This window comes from Clavelina lepadiformis, chromosome 4 (assembly GCF_947623445.1).
Source record: "Clavelina lepadiformis chromosome 4, kaClaLepa1.1, whole genome shotgun sequence".
In the NCBI taxonomy this organism is placed as follows: Eukaryota; Metazoa; Chordata; class Ascidiacea; order Aplousobranchia; family Clavelinidae; genus Clavelina; species Clavelina lepadiformis.
In genome coordinates, this window is record NC_135243.1 from 18,432,756 (window position 1) to 18,448,300 (window position 15,545).

The following is a 15,545-nucleotide window of genomic DNA, read 5'->3' on the forward strand; positions in this document are numbered from 1 at the left end:
TGCTATAAATTTCATTGAAATATACAGCATTACTAAAATGCTTACAACACCCGGTATTCCCAGGCGGTCACCCATCCAAGTACTAACCGGGCCCGAGGTTGCTTAACTTCCGAGATTGAACGAGATCGGGTCTACTCAACCTGGTATGGTCGTAGGCGATTTCAAAAGAAAGAAAATGGCCTTTTCAATTATAATTCGATTGCATAGGAAATTCAAACACGCAAACAGTTGTTATAAATTTCATTGAAATATACAGCATGACTAAAATGCTTACAACACCCGGTATTCCCAGGCGTTCACCCATCCAAGTACTAACCGGGCCCGAGGTTGCTTAACTTCCGAGATCGAACGAGATCGGGCCTACTCAACCTGGTATGGTCTTAGGCGGTTTCAAAAGAAAGAAAATGGCCTTTTCAATTATAATTCGATTGCATAGGAAATTCAAAAACGCAAACAGTTGCTATAAATTTCTTTCAAATATACAGCATGACTAAAATGCTTACAACACCCGGTATTCCCAGGCGGTCACCCATCCAAGTACTAACCGGGCCCGAGGTTGCTTAACTTCCGAGATCGAACGAGATCGGGTCTACTCAACCTGGTATGGTCGTAGGCGATTTCAAAAGAAAGAAAATGGCCTTTTCAATTAAAATTCGATTGCATAGGAAATTCAAAAACGCAAACAGTTGCTATAAATTTCATTGAAATTTACAGCATGACTAAAATGCTTACAACACCCGGTATTCCCAGGCGGTCACCCATCCAAGTACTAACAGGGCCCGAGGTTGCTTAACTTCCGAGATCGAACGAGATCGGGTCTACTCAACTTGGTATGGTCGTAGGCGATTTCAAAAGAAAGAAATCGGCCTTTTCATATATAATTCGATTGCATAAGAAATTCAAAAACGCAAACAATTGCTATAAATTTCATTGAAGTATACAGCATGACTAAAATGCTTACAACACCCGGTATTCCCAGGCGGTCACCCATCCAAGTACTAACCGGGCACGAGGTTGCTTAACTTCCGAGATCGAACGAGATCGGGTCTACTCAACCTGGTATGGTCGTAGGCGATTTCAAAAGAAAGAAAATGGCCTTTTCAATTATAATTCGATTGCATAGGAAATTCAAAAACGCAAACAATTGCTATAAAGTTCATTGAAGTATACAGCATGACTAAAATGCTTACAACACCCGGTATTCCCAGGCGGTCACCCATCCAAGTACTAACCGGGCCCGAGGTTGCTTAACTTCCGAGATCGAACGAGATCGGGTCTACTCAACCTGGTATGGTCGTAGGCGATTTCAAAAGAAAGAAAATGGCCTTTTCAATTAAAATTCGATTGCATAGGAAATTCAAAAACGCAAACAGTTGCTATAAATTTCATTGAAATTTACAGCATGACTAAAATGCTTACAACACCCGGTATTCCCAGGCGGTCACCCATCCAAGTACTAACAGGGCCCGAGGTTGCTTAACTTCCGAGATCGAACGAGATCGGGTCTACTCAACTTGGTATGGTCGTAGGCGATTTCAAAAGAAAGAAATCGGCCTTTTCATATATAATTCGATTGCATAAGAAATTCAAAAACGCAAACAATTGCTATAAATTTCATTGAAGTATACAGCATGACTAAAATGCTTACAACACCCGGTATTCCCAGGCGGTCACCCATCCAAGTACTAACCGGGCACGAGGTTGCTTAACTTCCGAGATCGAACGAGATCGGGTCTACTCAACCTGGTATGGTCGTAGGCGATTTCAAAAGAAAGAAAATGGCCTTTTCAATTATAATTCGATTGCATAGGAAATTCAAAAACGCAAACAATTGCTATAAAGTTCATTGAAGTATACAGCATGACTAAAATGCTTACAACACCCGGTATTCCCAGGCGGTCACCCATCCAAGTACTAACCGGGCCCGAGGTTGCTTAACTTCCGAGATCGAACGAGATCGGGTCTACTCAACCTGGTATGGTCGTAGGCGATTTCAAAAGAAAGAAAATGGCCTTTTCAATTAAAATTCGATTGCATAGGAAATTCAAAAACGCAAACAGTTGCTATAAATTTCATTGAAATTTACAGCATGACTAAAATGCTTACAACACCCGGTATTCCCAGGCGGTCACCCATCCAAGTACTAACAGGGCCCGAGGTTGCTTAACTTCCGAGATCGAACGAGATCGGGTCTACTCAACTTGGTATGGTCGTAGGCGATTTCAAAAGAAAGAAATCGGCCTTTTCATATATAATTCGATTGCATAAGAAATTCAAAAACGCAAACAATTGCTATAAATTTCATTGAAGTATACAGCATGACTAAAATGCTTACAACACCCGGTATTCCCAGGCGGTCACCCATCCAAGTACTAACCGGGCACGAGGTTGCTTAACTTCCGAGATCGAACGAGATCGGGTCTACTCAACCTGGTATGGTCGTAGGCGATTTCAAAAGAAAGAAAATGGCCTTTTCAATTATAATTCGATTGCATAGGAAATTCAAAAACGCAAACAATTGCTATAAAGTTCATTGAAGTATACAGCATGACTAAAATGCTTACAACACCCGGTATTCCCAGGCGGTCACCCATCCAGGTACTAACCGGGCCCGAGTCTGCTTAACTTCCGAGATCGAACGAGATCGGGTCTACTCAACCTGGTATGGTCGTAGGCGATTTCAAAAGAAAGAAAATGGCCTTTTCAATTATAATTCGATTGCATAGGAAATTCAAACACGCAAACAGTTGTTATAAATTTCATTGAAATATACAGCATGACTAAAATGCTTACAACACCCGGTATTCCCAGGCGGTCACCCATCCAAGTACTAACCGGGCCCGAGGTTGCTTAACTTCCGAGATCGAACGAGATCGGGTCTACTCAACCTGGTATGGTCGTAGGCGATTTCAAAAGAAAGAAAATGGCCTTTTCAATTATAATTCGATTGCATAGGAAATTGAAAATGGCAAACAGTTGCTATAAATTTCATTGAAATATACAGCATGACTAAAATGCTTACAACACCCGGTATTCCCAGGCGGTCACCCATCCAAGTACTAACCGGGCCCGAGGTTGCTTAACTTCCGAGATCGAACGAGATCGGGTCTACTCAACCTGGTATGGTCGTAGGCGATTTCAAAAGAAAGAAAATGGCCTTTTCAATTATAATTCGATTGCATAGGAAATTCAAAAACGCAAACAGTTGCTATAAATTTCATTGAAATATACAGCATTACTAAAATGCTTACAACACCCGGTATTCCCAGGCGGTCACCCATCCAAGTACTAACCGGGCCCGAGGTTGCTTAACTTCCGAGATTGAACGAGATCGGGTCTACTCAACCTGGTATGGTCGTAGGCGATTTCAAAAGAAAGAAAATGGCCTTTTCAATTATAATTCGATTGCATAGGAAATTCAAACACGCAAACAGTTGTTATAAATTTCATTGAAATATACAGCATGACTAAAATGCTTACAACACCCGGTATTCCCAGGCGGTCACCCATCCAAGTACTAACCGGGCCCGAGGTTGCTTAACTTCCGAGATCGAACGAGATCGGGTCTACTCAACCTGGTATGGTCGTAGGCGATTTCAAAAGAAAGAAAATGGCCTTTTCAATTATAATTCGATTGCATAGGAAATTGAAAATGGCAAACAATTGCTATAAACTTCATTGAAATATACAGCATGACTAAAATGCTTACAACACCCGGTATTCCCAGGCGGTCACCCATCCAAGTACTAACCGGGCCTGAGGTTGCTTAACTTCCGAGATCGAACGAGATCGGGTCTACTCAACCTGGTATGGTCGTAGGCGATTTCAAAAGAAAGAAAATGGCCTTTTCAATTATAATTCGATTGCATAGGAAATTCAAAAACGCAAACAGTTGCTATAAATTTCATTGAAATATACAGCATTACTAAAATGCTTACAACACCCGGTATTCCCAGGCGGTCACCCATCCAAGTACTAACCGGGCCCGAGGTTGCTTAACTTCCGAGATTGAACGAGATCGGGTCTACTCAACCTGGTATGGTCGTAGGCGATTTCAAAAGAAAGAAAATGGCCTTTTCAATTATAATTCGATTGCATAGGAAATTCAAACACGCAAACAGTTGTTATAAATTTCATTGAAATATACAGCATGACTAAAATGCTTACAACACCCGGTATTCCCAGGCGGTCACCCATCCAAGTACTAACCGGGCCCGAGGTTGCTTAACTTCCGAGATCGAACGAGATCGGGTCTACTCAACCTGGTATGGTCGTAGGCGATTTCAAAAGAAAGAAAATGGCCTTTTCAATTATAATTCGATTGCATAGGAAATTGAAAATGGCAAACAATTGCTATAAATTTCATTGAAATATACAGCATGACTAAAATGCTTACAACACCCGGTATTCCCAGGCGGTTACCCATCCAAGTACTAACCGGGCCCGAGGTTGCTTAACTTCCGAGATCGAACGAGAACGGGTCTACTCAACCTGGTATGGTCGTAGGCGATTTCAAAAGAAAGAAAATGGCCTTTTCAATTATAATTCGATTGCATAGGAAATTCAAAAACGCAAACAGTTGCTATAAATTTCATTGAAATATACAGCATTACTAAAATGCTTACAACACCCGGTATTCCCAGGCGGTCACCCATCCAAGTACTAACCGGGCCCGAGGTTGCTTAACTTCCGAGATTGAACGAGATCGGGTCTACTCAACCTGGTATGGTCGTAGGCGATTTCAAAAGAAAGAAAATGGCCTTTTCAATTATAACTCGAGTGCATAGGAAATTCAAAAACGCAAACAATTGCTATAAATTTCATTGAAGTATACAGCATGACTAAAATGCTTACAACACCCGGTATTCCCAGGCGTTCACCCATCCAAGTACTAACCGGGCCCGAGGTTGCTTAACTTCCGAGATCGAACGAGATCGGGTCTACTCAACCTGGTATGGTCGTAGGCGATTTCAAAAGAAAGAAAATGGCCTTTTCAATTATAATTCGATTGCATAGGAAATTCAAAAACGCAAACAATTGCTATAAATTTCATTGAAGTATACAGCATGACTAAAATGCTTACAACACCCGGTATTCCCAGGCGGTCACCCATCCAAGTACTAACCGGGCCCGAGGTTGCTTAACTTCCGAGATCGAACGAGATCGGGTCTACTCAACCTGGTAGGGTCTTAGGCGGTTTCAAAAGAAAGAAAATGGCCTTTTCAATTATAATTCGATTGCATAGGAAATTCAAAAACGCAAACAGTTGCAATAAATTTAATTGAAATATACAGCATGACTAAAATGCTTACAACACCCGGTATTCCCAGGCGGTCACCCATCCAAGTACTAACCGGGCCCGAGGTTGCTTAACTTCCGAGATCGAACGAGATCGGGTCTACTCAACCTGGTATGGTCGTAGGCGATTTCAAAAGAAAGAAAATGGCCTTTTCAATTATAATTCGAATGCATAGGAAATTCAAAAACGCAAACAATTGCTATAAATTTCATTCAAATATACAGCATGACTAAAATGCTTACAACACCCGGTATTCCCAGGCGGTCACCCATCCAAGTTCTAACCGTGCCCGACGTTGCTTAACTTCCGAGATCGAACGAGATCGGGTCTACTCAACCTGGTATGGTCGTAGGCGATTTCAAAAGAAAGAAATCGGCCTTTTCATATATAATTCGATTGCATAGGAAATTCAAAAATGCAAACAATTGCTATAAATTTCATTGAAGTATACAGCATGACTAAAATGCTTACAACACCCGGTATTCCCAGGCGGTCACCCATCCAAGTACTAACCGGGCACGAGGTTGCTTAACTTCCGAGATCGAACGAGATCGGGTCTACTCAACCTGGTATGGTCGTAGGCGATTTCAAAAGAAAGAAAATGGCCTTTTCAATTATAATTCGATTGCATAGGAAATTCAAAAACGCAAACAATTGCTATAAATTTCATTGAAGTATACAGCATGACTAAAATGCTTACAACACCCGGTATTCCCAGGCGGTCACCCATCCAAGTACTAACCGGGCCCGAGGCTGCTTAACTTCCGAGATCGAACGAGATCGGGTCTACTCAACCTGGTATGGTCGTAGGCGATTTCAAAAGAAAGAATATGGCCTTTTCAATTATAATTCGATTGCATAGGAAATTGAAAATGGCAAACAGTTGCTATAAATTTGATTGAAATATACAGCATGACTAAAATGCTTACAACACCCGGTATTCCCAGGCGGTCACCCATCCAAGTACTAACCGGGCCCGAGGTTGCTAAACTTCCGAGATCGAACGAGATCCGGTCTACTCAACCTGGTATGGTCGTAGGCGATTTCAAAAGAAAGCAAATAGCCTTTTCAATTATAATTCGATTGCATAGGAAGTTTGACAAAAGCAAACAGTCGCTAGAAATTTGATTGAAATATCCAGCATGACTAAAATGCTTACAACACCCGGTATTCCCAGGCGGTCACCCATCCAAGTACTAACCGGGCTCGAGGTTGCTTAACTTCTAAGATCGAACGAGATCGGGTCTACTCAACCTGGTATGGTCGTAGGCGTTTTCAAAAGAAAGAAAATGGCTTTTTCAATTATAATTCGATTGCATAGGAAGTTTGACAAAAGCAAACAGTTGCTAGAAATTTGATTGAAATATACAGCATGACTAAAATGCTTACAACACCCGGTATTCCCAGGCGGTCACCCATCCAAGTACTAACCGGGCCCGAGGTTGCTTAACTTCCGAGATCGAACGAGATCGGGTCTACTCAACCTGGTATAATCGTAGGCGATTTCAAAAGAAAGAAAATGGCCTTTTCAATTATAATTCGATTGCATAGGAAATTCAAAAACGCAAACAGTTGCTATAAATTTCATTGAAATATACAGCATGACTAAAATGCTTACAACACCCGGTATTCCCAGGCGGTCACCCATCCAAGTACTAACCGAGCCCGAGGTTGCTTAACTTCCGAGATCGGGTATACTCAACCTGGTATGGTCGTAGGCGATTTCAAAAGAAAGAAAATGGCCTTTTCAATTATAATTCGATTGCATAGGAAGTTAGACAAAAGCAAACAGTTGCTAGAAATTTCATTGAAATATACAGCATGACTAAAATGCTTACAACACCCGGTATTCCCAGGCGGTCACCCATCCAAGTACTAACCGGGCCCGAGGTTGCTTAACTTCCGACATCGAACGAGATCGGGTCTACTCAACCTGGTATGGTCGTAGGCGATTTCAAAAGAAAGAAAATGGCCTTTTCAATTATAATTCGATTGCATAGAAACTTTGACAAAAGCAAACAGTCGCTAGAAATTTGATTGAAATATACAGCATGACTAAAATGCTTACAACACCCGGTATTCCCAGGCGGTCACCCATCCAAGTACTAACCGGGCTCGAGGTTGCTTAACTTCCGAGATCGAACGAGATCGGGTCTACTCAACCTGGTATGGTCGTAGGCGAATTCAAAAGAAAGAAAATGGCTTTTTCAATTATAATTCGATTGCATAGGAAAATCAAAAAGCAAACAGTTGCTAGAAATTTGATTGAAATATACAGCATGACTAAAATGCTTACAACACCCGGTATTCCCAGGCGGTCACCCATCCAAGTACTAACCGGGCTCGAGGTTGCTTAACTTCCGAGATCGAACGAGATCGGGTCTACTCAACCTGGTATGGTCGTAGGCGTTTTCGAAAGAAAGAAAATGGCTTTTTCAATTATAATTCGATTGCATAGGATGTTTGACAAAAGCAAACAGTTGCTAGAAATTTGATTGAAATATTCAGCATGACTAAAATGCTTACAACACCCGGTATTCCCAGGCGGTCACCCATCCAAGTACTAACCGGGCTCGAGGTTGCTTAACTTCCGAGATCGAACGAGATCGGGTCTACTCAACCTGGTATGGTCGTAGGCAAATTCAAAAAAAGAAAATGGCCTTTTAAATTATAATTCGATTGCATAGGAAATTCAAAAAGCAAACAGTTGCTATAAATTTGATTGAAATATACAGCATGACTAAAATGCTTACAACACTAGGTATTCCCAGGCGGCCACCCATCCAAGTACTAACTGGGCCCGAGGTTGCTTAACTTTTTTTTTTTTTTTTTTTTTTTTTTTTTTTTTTTTTTTTTTTTTTTTTTTTTTTTTACTATTTAAATATAATCTTTAATCCCTTCAATACTCTCACATGTGTATTTTATCCACAATTACAAAAGTATGATTGAGAGGGGCTTATGGCCTTACAAACCACCTCTTCACAGTCACAATGTATAACACACAAATTGCATTCTGTGTTCACACATTTGCCTTGTGTTCTAATAGGGGGTATTAGGTTGTAGCTCTTACATAAACACTCACACAATGAAGCATTACAGGTTGCACATTCAACAAAGTTCTCACCATACTCTGATACATGAGTGTGTGCTTTACAGCAAGATAGGTATTTTAATTCACTTTGACACACATCACAAGGAAAGTCATGCATGTTTCCTTCTGGAATTATCTGTTTAATTCTGTCATTACAGGTATTTATTACTATATAATCTTCAGGGCATTTACTACATTTCCATTTCCTGCACTCATCCAAGATATGTTCTTCATTGTTACATGTTAGACATTTGACTATGTATGTATTATCATTATGGCTAACCTTTGTGCAAGGCTCCTCAGATGCCTCATCTGGAGAGGGTCTTTTCCTGTCACTCCTCCTCTCAGTATTCGTTTCTATTGAGTTGTCTTCATTCATATGTACTTCTGTTAGATTGTTTTCTGTCATGTCAAACCAGTCCCTAGGTTGTTCTTCCCCTTTCTTTGTGGTTGCTGTATCAGGTTCATTGCTGTCATTGTTCTTTCCATCTTCAGTATTGTCCTTGTTTGTGTTCATTATAGAATTTTCATGGTTTTCTTCATTGTGAGTGTGGCCAGGTGATTGGTGTCTAGTGAGAGGGTTTCTATAATAATCCATACCTCTTCTGGGGTTTGGCTGATTGTTCTCTTCCAGTGGGGGGTATTCAGAGTTATTTTTGGCAGGACAGTTGATGTGTTTGTGTCCTGGTTTGTTGCAGTACTGGCATGTTGCCAACTGTCCATGGTATTTGACTAGTAGTTCTTCCCCAAGAATATTTAAATAGCTTGGTATTGGTGTTTGATCCAGTTCATCTTTAGCCATTTCCATAATATAAACACCACTGAACAAAGCCTTTGCATCTTTTTTTGGGAAACATTTAATGATTTTACCATGATTTTCTTCTAAGAATGATTTCAAGGCTTCAATAGGAAATGGTGTAGGAATCCAAGATATATGAACATATACCTTATCCGGTTCATACAGCTTTAGGTACCGAATTTCTTCAAGATTAAGAAGTTTTTCATGTAAATCCAGAACATGCTCTCTCGACTTGCAGGTAATATCGATATTGCCACCTTTCTTCTCCACTAGGCCAACGAGTAATTTTAAAGAAAAGTTAATCTTTTCAAAAATTTTCCAAAGATCTTCCCTTTTGGTACCATAAGATACTCTAAACGTTAGGCAATTTGGCCTTGCATACTCCATAGGTCTTAACTTCTTCTTAACTTTGTCCGAATAAGAAACGGGTTTACTTTCTGCCATAACTTTCGATGATTCAGAGCACTCAAGTGCAAATATTTAACAATATAAGCCGGCGTAATGGGTGGCTAACCCAAAATATTCAACCAGATTTCCACGAGGTTGCTTAACTCCGGTATTTCTTCTACAGTCCACCGCTCTACCTTAACTTCCATATCGAACGAGATCGGGTCTACTCAACCTGGTATGGTCGTAGGCGAATTCAAAAGAAAGAAAATGGCTTTTTCAATTATAATTCGATTGCACTGGAAAATCAAAAAGCAAACAGTTGCTAGAAATTTGATTGAAATATACAGCATGACTAAAATGCTTACAACACCCGGTATTCCCAGGCGGTCACCCATCCAAGTACTAACCGGGCTCGAGGTTGCTTAACTTCCGAGATCGAACGAGATCGGGTCTACTCAACCTGGTATGGTCTTAGGCGGTTTCAAAAGAAAGAAAATGGCCTTTTCAATTATAATTCGATTGCATAGGAAATTCAAAAACGCAAACAGTTGCTATAAATTTCTTTCAAATATACAGCATGACTAAAATGCTTACAACACCCGGTATTCCCAGGCGGTCACCCATCCAAGTACTAACCGGGCCCGAGGTTGCTTAACTTCCGAGATCGAACGAGATCGGGTCTACTCAACCTGGTATGGTCGTAGGCGATTTCAAAAGAAAGAAAATGGCCTTTTCAATTATAATTCGATTGCATAGGAAATTCAAAAACGCAAACAGTTGCTATAAATTTCATTGAAATTTACAGCATGACTAAAATGCTTACAACACCCGGTATTCCCAGGCGGTCACCCATCCAAGTACTAACCGGGCCCGAGGTTGCTTAACTTCCGAGATCGAACGAGATCGGGTCTACTCAACCTGGTATGGTCGTAGGCGATTTCAAAAGAAAGAAATCGGCCTTTTCATATATAATTCGATTGCATAGGAAATTCAAAAACGCAAACAATTGCTATAAATTTCATTGAAGTATACAGCATGACTAAAATGCTTACAACACCCGGTATTCCCAGGCGGTCACCCATCCAAGTACTAACCGGGCACGAGGTTGCTTAACTTCCGAGATCGAACGAGATCGGGTCTACTCAACCTGGTATGGTCGTAGGCGATTTCAAAAGAAAGAAAATGGCCTTTTCAATTATAATTCGATTGCATAGGAAATTCAAAAACGCAAACAATTGCTATAAATTTCATTGAAGTATACAGCATGACTAAAATGCTTACAACACCCGGTATTCCCAGGCGGTCACCCATCCAAGTACTAACCGGGCCCGAGGCTGCTTAACTTCCGAGATCGAACGAGATCGGGTCTACTCAACCTGGTATGGTCGTAGGCGATTTCAAAAGAAAGAAAATGGCCTTTTCAATTATAATTCGATTGCATAGGAAATTCAAAAACGCAAACAATTGCTAGAAATTTCATTGAAGTATACAGCATGACTAAAATGCTTACAACACCCGGTATTCCCAGGCGGTCACCCATCCAAGTACTAACCGGGCCCGAGGTTGCTTAACTTCCGAGATCAAACGAGATCGGGTCTACTCAACCTGGTATGGTCGTAGGCGATTTCAAAAGAAAGAAAAAGGCCTTTTCAATTATAATTCGATTGCATAGGAAATTCAAAAACGCAAACAGTTGTTATAATTTTGATTGAAATATACAGCATGACTAAAATGCTTACAACACCCGGTATTCCCAGGCGGTCACCCATCCAAGTACTAACCGGGCCCGAGGTTGCTTAACTTCCGAGATCGAACGAGATCGGGTCTACTCAACCTGGTATGGTCGTAGGCGATTTCAAAAGAAAGAAAATGGCCTTTTCAATTATAATTCGATTGCATAGGAAATTGAAAATGGCAAACAATTTCTATAAATTTCATTGAAATATACAGCATGACTAAAATGCTTACAACACCCGGTATTCCCAGGCGGTCACCCATCCAAGTACAAACCGGGCCCGAGGTTGCTTAACTTCCGAGATCGAACGAGATCGGGTCTACTCAACCTGGTATGGTCGTAGGCGATTTCAAAAGAAAGAAAATGGCCTTTTCAATTATAATTCGATTGCATAGGAAATTCAAAATGGCAAACAGTTGCTATAAATTTGATTGAAATATACAGCATGACTAAAATGCTTACAACACCCGGTATTCCCAGGCGGTCACCCATCCAAGTACTAACCGGGCCCGAGGTTGCTAAACTTCCGAGATCGAACGAGATCCGGTCTACTCAACCTGGTATGGTCGTAGGCGATTTCAAAAGAAAGCAAATGGCCTTTTCAATTATAATTCGATTGCATAGGAAGTTTGACAAAAGCAAACAGTCGCTAGAAATTTGATTGAAATATCCAGCATGACTAAAATGCTTACAACACCCGGTATTCCCAGGCGGTCACCCATCCAAGTACTAACCGGGCTCGAGGTTGCTTAACTTCCAAGATCGAACGAGATCGGATCTACTCAACCTGGTATGGTCGTAGGCGTTTTCAAAAGAAAGAAAATGGCTTTTTCAATTATAATTCGATTGCATAGGAAGTTTGACAAAAGCAAACAGTTGCTAGAAATTTGATTGAAATATACAGCATGACTAAAATGCTTACAACACCCGGTATTCCCAGGCGGTCACCCATCCAAGTACTAACCGGGCCCGAGGTTGCTTAACTTCCGAGATCGAACGAGATCGGGTCTACTCAACCTGGTATAATCGTAGCCGATTTCAAAAGTAAGAAAATGGCCTTTTCAATTATAATTCGATTGCATAGGAAATTCAAAAACGCAAACAATTGCTATAAATTTCATTGAAGTATACAGCATGACTAAAATGCTTACAACACCCGGTATTCCCAGGCGGTCACCCATCCAAGTACTAACCGGGCCCGAGGCTGCTTAACTTCCGAGATCGAACGAGATCGGGTCTACTCAACCTGGTATGGTCGTAGGCGATTTCAAAAGAAAGAAAATGGCCTTTTCAATTATAATTCGATTGCATAGGAAATTCAAAAACGCAAACAATTGCTATAAATTTCATTGAAGTATACAGCATGACTAAAATGCTTACAACACCCGGTATTCCCAGGCGGTCACCCATCCAAGTACTAACCGGGCCCGAGGTTGCTTAACTTCCGAGATCGAACGAGATCGGGTCTACTCAACCTGGTATGGTCGTAGGCGATTTCAAAAGAAAGAAAATGGCCTTTTCAATTATAATTCGATTGCATAGGAAATTCAAAAACGCAAACAGTTGTTATAATTTTGATTGAAATATACAGCATGACTAAAATGCTTACAACACCCGGTATTCCCAGGCGGTCACCCATCCAAGTACTAACCGGGCCCGAGGTTGCTTAACTTCCGAGATCGAACGAGATCGGGTCTACTCAACCTGGTATGGTCGTAGGCGATTTCAAAAGAAAGAAAATGGCCTTTTCAATTATAATTCGATTGCATAGGAAATTGAAAATGGCAAACAATTTCTATAAATTTCATTGAAATATACAGCATGACTAAAATGCTTACAACACCCGGTATTCCCAGGCGGTCACCCATCCAAGTACTAACCGGGCCCGAGGTTGCTTAACTTCCGAGATCGAACGAGATCGGGTCTACTCAACCTGGTATGGTCGTAGGCGATTTCAAAAGAAAGAAAATGGCCTTTTCAATTATAATTCGATTGCATAGGAAATTGAAAATGGCAAACAGTTGCTATAAATTTGATTGAAATATACAGCATGACTAAAATGCTTACAACACCCGGTATTCCCAGGCGGTCACCCATCCAAGTACTAACCGGGCCCGAGGTTGCTAAACTTCCGAGATCGAACGAGATCCGGTCTACTCAACCTGGTATGGTCGTAGGCGATTTCAAAAGAAAGCAAATGGCCTTTTCAATTGTAATTCGATTGCATAGGAAGTTTGACAAAAGCAAACAGTCGCTAGAAATTTGATTGAAATATCCAGCATGACTAAAATGCTTACAACACCCGGTATTCCCAGGCGGTCACCCATCCAAGTACTAACCGGGCCCGAGGTTGCTTAACTTCCGAGATCGAACGAGATCGGGTCTACTCAACCTGGTATGGTCGTAGGCGTTTTCAAAATAAAGAAAATGGCTTTTTCAATTATAATTCGATTGCATAGGAAGTTTGACAAAAGCAAACAGTTGCCAGAAATTTGATTGAAATATACAGCATGACTAAAATGCTTACAACACCCGGTATTCCCAGGCGGTCACCCATCCAAGTACTAACCGGGCCCGAGGTTGCTTAACTTCCGAGATCGAACGAGATCGGGTCTACTCAACCTGGTATAATCGTAGGCGATTTCAAAAGAAAGAAAATGGCCTTTTCAATTATAATTCGATTGCATAGGAAATTCAAAAACGCAAACAGTTGCTATAAATTTCATTGAAATATACAGCATGACTAAAATGCTTACAACACCCGGTATTCCCAGGCGGTCACCCATCCAAGTACTAACCGAGCCCGAGGTTGCTTAACTTCCGAGATCGGGTATACTCAACCTGGTATGGTCGTAGGCGATTTCAAAAGAAAGAAAATGGCCTTTTCAATTATAATTCGATTGCATAGGAAGTTAGACAAAAGCAAACAGTTGCTATAAATTTGATTGAAATATACAGCATGACTAAAATGCTTACAACACCCGGTATTCCCAGGCGGTCACCCATCCAAGTACTAACCGGGCCCGAGGTTGCTTAACTTCCGACATCGAACGAGATCGGGTCTACTCAACCTGGTATGGTAGTAGGCGATTTCAAAAGAAAGAAAATGGCCTTTTCAATTATAATTCGATTGCATAGAAAGTTTGACAAAAGCAAACAGTCGCTAGAAATTTGATTGAAATATACAGCATGACTAAAATGCTTACAACACCCGGTATTCCCAGGCGGTCACCCATCCAAGTACTAACCGGGCTCGAGGTTGCTTAACTTCCGAGATCGAACGAGATCGGGTCTACTCAACCTGGTATGGTCGTAGGCGAATTCAAAAGAAAGAAAATGGCTTTTACAATTATAATTCGATTGCACTGGAAAATCAAAAAGCAAACAGTTGCTAGAAATTTGATTGAAATATACAGCATGACTAAAATGCTTACAACACCCGGTATTCCCAGGCGGTCACCCATCCAAGTACTAACCGGGCTCGAGGTTTCTTAACTTCCAAGATCGAACGAGATCGGGTCTACTCAACCTGGTATGGTCGTAGGCGTTTTCAAAATAAAGAAAATGGCTTTTTCAATTATAATTCGATTGCATAGGATGTTTGACAAAAGCAAACAGTTGCTAGAAATTTGATTGAAATATACAGCATGACTAAAATGCTTACAACACCCGGTATTCCCAGGCGGTCACCCATCCAAGTACTAACCGGGCTCGAGGTTGCTTAACTTCCAAGATCGAACGAGATCGGGTCTACTCAACCTGGTATGGTCGTAGGCGTTTTCAAAATAAAGAAAATGGCTTTTTCAATTATAATTCGATTGCATAGGAAGTTTGACAAAAGCAAACAGTTGCTATAAATTTCATTGAAATATACAGCATGACTAAAATGCTTACAACACCCGGTATTCCCAGGCGGTCACCCATCCAAGTACTAACCGAGCCCGAGGTTGCTTAACTTCCGAGATCGGGTATACTCAACCTGGTATGGTCGTAGGCGATTTCAAAAGAAAGCAAATGGCCTTTTCAATTATAATTCGATTGCATAGGAAGTTTGACAAAAGCAAACAGTCGCTCGAAATTTGATTGAAATATCCAGCATGACTAAAATGCTTACAACACCCGGTATTCCCAGGCGGTCACCCATCCAAGTACTAACCGGGCCCGAGGTTGCTTAACTTCCGACATCGAACGAGATCGGGTCTACTCAACCTGGTATGGTCGTAGGCGTTTT

The 15,545-nt window shown here is 41.1% G+C and overlaps 45 non-coding genes and 15 pseudogenes across 45 annotated transcripts; all 60 read right to left on the minus strand.

Annotated features, from left to right (window-relative positions):
* Positions 1-38: 38 nt before the first annotated feature.
* On the minus strand, positions 39-157 carry LOC143454375 (5S ribosomal RNA). Its single transcript, XR_013116002.1, has one exon. It is a non-coding gene; the product is annotated as a 5S ribosomal RNA (ribosomal RNA).
* A 110-nt stretch (positions 158-267) lies between these two features.
* LOC143455907 (5S ribosomal RNA) lies at positions 268-386 on the minus strand (annotated as a pseudogene).
* Positions 387-496: 110 nt separating this feature from the next.
* Positions 497-615, minus strand: LOC143456222 (5S ribosomal RNA). Its single transcript, XR_013117033.1, has one exon. It is a non-coding gene; the product is annotated as a 5S ribosomal RNA (ribosomal RNA).
* Positions 616-725: 110 nt separating this feature from the next.
* On the minus strand, positions 726-844 carry LOC143455420 (5S ribosomal RNA; annotated as a pseudogene).
* A 110-nt stretch (positions 845-954) lies between these two features.
* LOC143454490 (5S ribosomal RNA) lies at positions 955-1,073 on the minus strand. Its single transcript, XR_013116109.1, has one exon. It is a non-coding gene; the product is annotated as a 5S ribosomal RNA (ribosomal RNA).
* A 110-nt stretch (positions 1,074-1,183) lies between these two features.
* On the minus strand, positions 1,184-1,302 carry LOC143456234 (5S ribosomal RNA). Its single transcript, XR_013117034.1, has one exon. It is a non-coding gene; the product is annotated as a 5S ribosomal RNA (ribosomal RNA).
* Positions 1,303-1,412: 110 nt separating this feature from the next.
* Positions 1,413-1,531, minus strand: LOC143455421 (5S ribosomal RNA; annotated as a pseudogene).
* Positions 1,532-1,641: 110 nt separating this feature from the next.
* Positions 1,642-1,760, minus strand: LOC143454491 (5S ribosomal RNA). The gene has a single exon (XR_013116110.1). It is a non-coding gene; the product is annotated as a 5S ribosomal RNA (ribosomal RNA).
* A 110-nt stretch (positions 1,761-1,870) lies between these two features.
* LOC143456246 (5S ribosomal RNA) lies at positions 1,871-1,989 on the minus strand. The gene has a single exon (XR_013117035.1). It is a non-coding gene; the product is annotated as a 5S ribosomal RNA (ribosomal RNA).
* A 110-nt stretch (positions 1,990-2,099) lies between these two features.
* LOC143455422 (5S ribosomal RNA) lies at positions 2,100-2,218 on the minus strand (annotated as a pseudogene).
* Positions 2,219-2,328: 110 nt separating this feature from the next.
* LOC143454492 (5S ribosomal RNA) lies at positions 2,329-2,447 on the minus strand. The gene has a single exon (XR_013116111.1). It is a non-coding gene; the product is annotated as a 5S ribosomal RNA (ribosomal RNA).
* Positions 2,448-2,557: 110 nt separating this feature from the next.
* Positions 2,558-2,676, minus strand: LOC143454506 (5S ribosomal RNA). Its single transcript, XR_013116125.1, has one exon. It is a non-coding gene; the product is annotated as a 5S ribosomal RNA (ribosomal RNA).
* A 110-nt stretch (positions 2,677-2,786) lies between these two features.
* Positions 2,787-2,905, minus strand: LOC143456259 (5S ribosomal RNA). Its single transcript, XR_013117036.1, has one exon. It is a non-coding gene; the product is annotated as a 5S ribosomal RNA (ribosomal RNA).
* Positions 2,906-3,015: 110 nt separating this feature from the next.
* LOC143456270 (5S ribosomal RNA) lies at positions 3,016-3,134 on the minus strand. The gene has a single exon (XR_013117037.1). It is a non-coding gene; the product is annotated as a 5S ribosomal RNA (ribosomal RNA).
* A 110-nt stretch (positions 3,135-3,244) lies between these two features.
* LOC143454376 (5S ribosomal RNA) lies at positions 3,245-3,363 on the minus strand. Its single transcript, XR_013116003.1, has one exon. It is a non-coding gene; the product is annotated as a 5S ribosomal RNA (ribosomal RNA).
* Positions 3,364-3,473: 110 nt separating this feature from the next.
* LOC143456281 (5S ribosomal RNA) lies at positions 3,474-3,592 on the minus strand. Its single transcript, XR_013117038.1, has one exon. It is a non-coding gene; the product is annotated as a 5S ribosomal RNA (ribosomal RNA).
* Positions 3,593-3,702: 110 nt separating this feature from the next.
* On the minus strand, positions 3,703-3,821 carry LOC143454130 (5S ribosomal RNA). The gene has a single exon (XR_013115769.1). It is a non-coding gene; the product is annotated as a 5S ribosomal RNA (ribosomal RNA).
* A 110-nt stretch (positions 3,822-3,931) lies between these two features.
* On the minus strand, positions 3,932-4,050 carry LOC143454378 (5S ribosomal RNA). Its single transcript, XR_013116004.1, has one exon. It is a non-coding gene; the product is annotated as a 5S ribosomal RNA (ribosomal RNA).
* Positions 4,051-4,160: 110 nt separating this feature from the next.
* On the minus strand, positions 4,161-4,279 carry LOC143456292 (5S ribosomal RNA). The gene has a single exon (XR_013117039.1). It is a non-coding gene; the product is annotated as a 5S ribosomal RNA (ribosomal RNA).
* A 110-nt stretch (positions 4,280-4,389) lies between these two features.
* LOC143454737 (5S ribosomal RNA) lies at positions 4,390-4,508 on the minus strand. Its single transcript, XR_013116347.1, has one exon. It is a non-coding gene; the product is annotated as a 5S ribosomal RNA (ribosomal RNA).
* Positions 4,509-4,618: 110 nt separating this feature from the next.
* On the minus strand, positions 4,619-4,737 carry LOC143454380 (5S ribosomal RNA). The gene has a single exon (XR_013116006.1). It is a non-coding gene; the product is annotated as a 5S ribosomal RNA (ribosomal RNA).
* Positions 4,738-4,847: 110 nt separating this feature from the next.
* Positions 4,848-4,966, minus strand: LOC143454538 (5S ribosomal RNA). The gene has a single exon (XR_013116156.1). It is a non-coding gene; the product is annotated as a 5S ribosomal RNA (ribosomal RNA).
* Positions 4,967-5,076: 110 nt separating this feature from the next.
* On the minus strand, positions 5,077-5,195 carry LOC143455169 (5S ribosomal RNA). Its single transcript, XR_013116759.1, has one exon. It is a non-coding gene; the product is annotated as a 5S ribosomal RNA (ribosomal RNA).
* Positions 5,196-5,305: 110 nt separating this feature from the next.
* On the minus strand, positions 5,306-5,424 carry LOC143456303 (5S ribosomal RNA). Its single transcript, XR_013117040.1, has one exon. It is a non-coding gene; the product is annotated as a 5S ribosomal RNA (ribosomal RNA).
* A 110-nt stretch (positions 5,425-5,534) lies between these two features.
* On the minus strand, positions 5,535-5,653 carry LOC143456612 (5S ribosomal RNA; annotated as a pseudogene).
* A 110-nt stretch (positions 5,654-5,763) lies between these two features.
* Positions 5,764-5,882, minus strand: LOC143454493 (5S ribosomal RNA). The gene has a single exon (XR_013116112.1). It is a non-coding gene; the product is annotated as a 5S ribosomal RNA (ribosomal RNA).
* Positions 5,883-5,992: 110 nt separating this feature from the next.
* Positions 5,993-6,111, minus strand: LOC143458012 (5S ribosomal RNA). Its single transcript, XR_013117653.1, has one exon. It is a non-coding gene; the product is annotated as a 5S ribosomal RNA (ribosomal RNA).
* Positions 6,112-6,221: 110 nt separating this feature from the next.
* LOC143455373 (5S ribosomal RNA) lies at positions 6,222-6,340 on the minus strand (annotated as a pseudogene).
* Positions 6,341-6,451: 111 nt separating this feature from the next.
* On the minus strand, positions 6,452-6,570 carry LOC143455835 (5S ribosomal RNA; annotated as a pseudogene).
* A 111-nt stretch (positions 6,571-6,681) lies between these two features.
* On the minus strand, positions 6,682-6,800 carry LOC143453731 (5S ribosomal RNA). The gene has a single exon (XR_013115387.1). It is a non-coding gene; the product is annotated as a 5S ribosomal RNA (ribosomal RNA).
* A 110-nt stretch (positions 6,801-6,910) lies between these two features.
* LOC143456151 (5S ribosomal RNA) lies at positions 6,911-7,019 on the minus strand (annotated as a pseudogene).
* A 111-nt stretch (positions 7,020-7,130) lies between these two features.
* On the minus strand, positions 7,131-7,249 carry LOC143454426 (5S ribosomal RNA). Its single transcript, XR_013116050.1, has one exon. It is a non-coding gene; the product is annotated as a 5S ribosomal RNA (ribosomal RNA).
* Positions 7,250-7,360: 111 nt separating this feature from the next.
* LOC143454247 (5S ribosomal RNA) lies at positions 7,361-7,479 on the minus strand. Its single transcript, XR_013115881.1, has one exon. It is a non-coding gene; the product is annotated as a 5S ribosomal RNA (ribosomal RNA).
* Positions 7,480-7,588: 109 nt separating this feature from the next.
* On the minus strand, positions 7,589-7,707 carry LOC143454248 (5S ribosomal RNA). Its single transcript, XR_013115882.1, has one exon. It is a non-coding gene; the product is annotated as a 5S ribosomal RNA (ribosomal RNA).
* A 111-nt stretch (positions 7,708-7,818) lies between these two features.
* LOC143454250 (5S ribosomal RNA) lies at positions 7,819-7,937 on the minus strand. The gene has a single exon (XR_013115884.1). It is a non-coding gene; the product is annotated as a 5S ribosomal RNA (ribosomal RNA).
* A 2,000-nt stretch (positions 7,938-9,937) lies between these two features.
* On the minus strand, positions 9,938-10,056 carry LOC143455424 (5S ribosomal RNA; annotated as a pseudogene).
* Positions 10,057-10,166: 110 nt separating this feature from the next.
* Positions 10,167-10,285, minus strand: LOC143456315 (5S ribosomal RNA). The gene has a single exon (XR_013117042.1). It is a non-coding gene; the product is annotated as a 5S ribosomal RNA (ribosomal RNA).
* A 110-nt stretch (positions 10,286-10,395) lies between these two features.
* Positions 10,396-10,514, minus strand: LOC143456326 (5S ribosomal RNA). Its single transcript, XR_013117043.1, has one exon. It is a non-coding gene; the product is annotated as a 5S ribosomal RNA (ribosomal RNA).
* Positions 10,515-10,624: 110 nt separating this feature from the next.
* Positions 10,625-10,743, minus strand: LOC143454494 (5S ribosomal RNA). Its single transcript, XR_013116113.1, has one exon. It is a non-coding gene; the product is annotated as a 5S ribosomal RNA (ribosomal RNA).
* A 110-nt stretch (positions 10,744-10,853) lies between these two features.
* On the minus strand, positions 10,854-10,972 carry LOC143458013 (5S ribosomal RNA). The gene has a single exon (XR_013117654.1). It is a non-coding gene; the product is annotated as a 5S ribosomal RNA (ribosomal RNA).
* A 110-nt stretch (positions 10,973-11,082) lies between these two features.
* On the minus strand, positions 11,083-11,201 carry LOC143457350 (5S ribosomal RNA). The gene has a single exon (XR_013117143.1). It is a non-coding gene; the product is annotated as a 5S ribosomal RNA (ribosomal RNA).
* A 110-nt stretch (positions 11,202-11,311) lies between these two features.
* Positions 11,312-11,430, minus strand: LOC143456338 (5S ribosomal RNA). Its single transcript, XR_013117044.1, has one exon. It is a non-coding gene; the product is annotated as a 5S ribosomal RNA (ribosomal RNA).
* A 110-nt stretch (positions 11,431-11,540) lies between these two features.
* On the minus strand, positions 11,541-11,659 carry LOC143453642 (5S ribosomal RNA). Its single transcript, XR_013115302.1, has one exon. It is a non-coding gene; the product is annotated as a 5S ribosomal RNA (ribosomal RNA).
* A 110-nt stretch (positions 11,660-11,769) lies between these two features.
* LOC143455374 (5S ribosomal RNA) lies at positions 11,770-11,888 on the minus strand (annotated as a pseudogene).
* Positions 11,889-11,999: 111 nt separating this feature from the next.
* Positions 12,000-12,118, minus strand: LOC143455627 (5S ribosomal RNA; annotated as a pseudogene).
* Positions 12,119-12,229: 111 nt separating this feature from the next.
* Positions 12,230-12,348, minus strand: LOC143454623 (5S ribosomal RNA). The gene has a single exon (XR_013116236.1). It is a non-coding gene; the product is annotated as a 5S ribosomal RNA (ribosomal RNA).
* A 110-nt stretch (positions 12,349-12,458) lies between these two features.
* LOC143458014 (5S ribosomal RNA) lies at positions 12,459-12,577 on the minus strand. The gene has a single exon (XR_013117655.1). It is a non-coding gene; the product is annotated as a 5S ribosomal RNA (ribosomal RNA).
* Positions 12,578-12,687: 110 nt separating this feature from the next.
* LOC143456349 (5S ribosomal RNA) lies at positions 12,688-12,806 on the minus strand. The gene has a single exon (XR_013117045.1). It is a non-coding gene; the product is annotated as a 5S ribosomal RNA (ribosomal RNA).
* Positions 12,807-12,916: 110 nt separating this feature from the next.
* On the minus strand, positions 12,917-13,035 carry LOC143456361 (5S ribosomal RNA). Its single transcript, XR_013117046.1, has one exon. It is a non-coding gene; the product is annotated as a 5S ribosomal RNA (ribosomal RNA).
* Positions 13,036-13,145: 110 nt separating this feature from the next.
* LOC143456372 (5S ribosomal RNA) lies at positions 13,146-13,264 on the minus strand. The gene has a single exon (XR_013117047.1). It is a non-coding gene; the product is annotated as a 5S ribosomal RNA (ribosomal RNA).
* A 110-nt stretch (positions 13,265-13,374) lies between these two features.
* LOC143455375 (5S ribosomal RNA) lies at positions 13,375-13,493 on the minus strand (annotated as a pseudogene).
* Positions 13,494-13,604: 111 nt separating this feature from the next.
* On the minus strand, positions 13,605-13,723 carry LOC143456383 (5S ribosomal RNA). The gene has a single exon (XR_013117048.1). It is a non-coding gene; the product is annotated as a 5S ribosomal RNA (ribosomal RNA).
* Positions 13,724-13,834: 111 nt separating this feature from the next.
* LOC143453733 (5S ribosomal RNA) lies at positions 13,835-13,953 on the minus strand. Its single transcript, XR_013115389.1, has one exon. It is a non-coding gene; the product is annotated as a 5S ribosomal RNA (ribosomal RNA).
* Positions 13,954-14,063: 110 nt separating this feature from the next.
* Positions 14,064-14,172, minus strand: LOC143456154 (5S ribosomal RNA; annotated as a pseudogene).
* A 111-nt stretch (positions 14,173-14,283) lies between these two features.
* On the minus strand, positions 14,284-14,402 carry LOC143455126 (5S ribosomal RNA). The gene has a single exon (XR_013116718.1). It is a non-coding gene; the product is annotated as a 5S ribosomal RNA (ribosomal RNA).
* Positions 14,403-14,513: 111 nt separating this feature from the next.
* On the minus strand, positions 14,514-14,632 carry LOC143454251 (5S ribosomal RNA). The gene has a single exon (XR_013115885.1). It is a non-coding gene; the product is annotated as a 5S ribosomal RNA (ribosomal RNA).
* Positions 14,633-14,741: 109 nt separating this feature from the next.
* On the minus strand, positions 14,742-14,860 carry LOC143455818 (5S ribosomal RNA; annotated as a pseudogene).
* A 111-nt stretch (positions 14,861-14,971) lies between these two features.
* Positions 14,972-15,090, minus strand: LOC143455028 (5S ribosomal RNA). Its single transcript, XR_013116627.1, has one exon. It is a non-coding gene; the product is annotated as a 5S ribosomal RNA (ribosomal RNA).
* A 111-nt stretch (positions 15,091-15,201) lies between these two features.
* LOC143456155 (5S ribosomal RNA) lies at positions 15,202-15,310 on the minus strand (annotated as a pseudogene).
* A 111-nt stretch (positions 15,311-15,421) lies between these two features.
* Positions 15,422-15,540, minus strand: LOC143454427 (5S ribosomal RNA). The gene has a single exon (XR_013116051.1). It is a non-coding gene; the product is annotated as a 5S ribosomal RNA (ribosomal RNA).
* Positions 15,541-15,545: the final 5 nt, after the last annotated feature.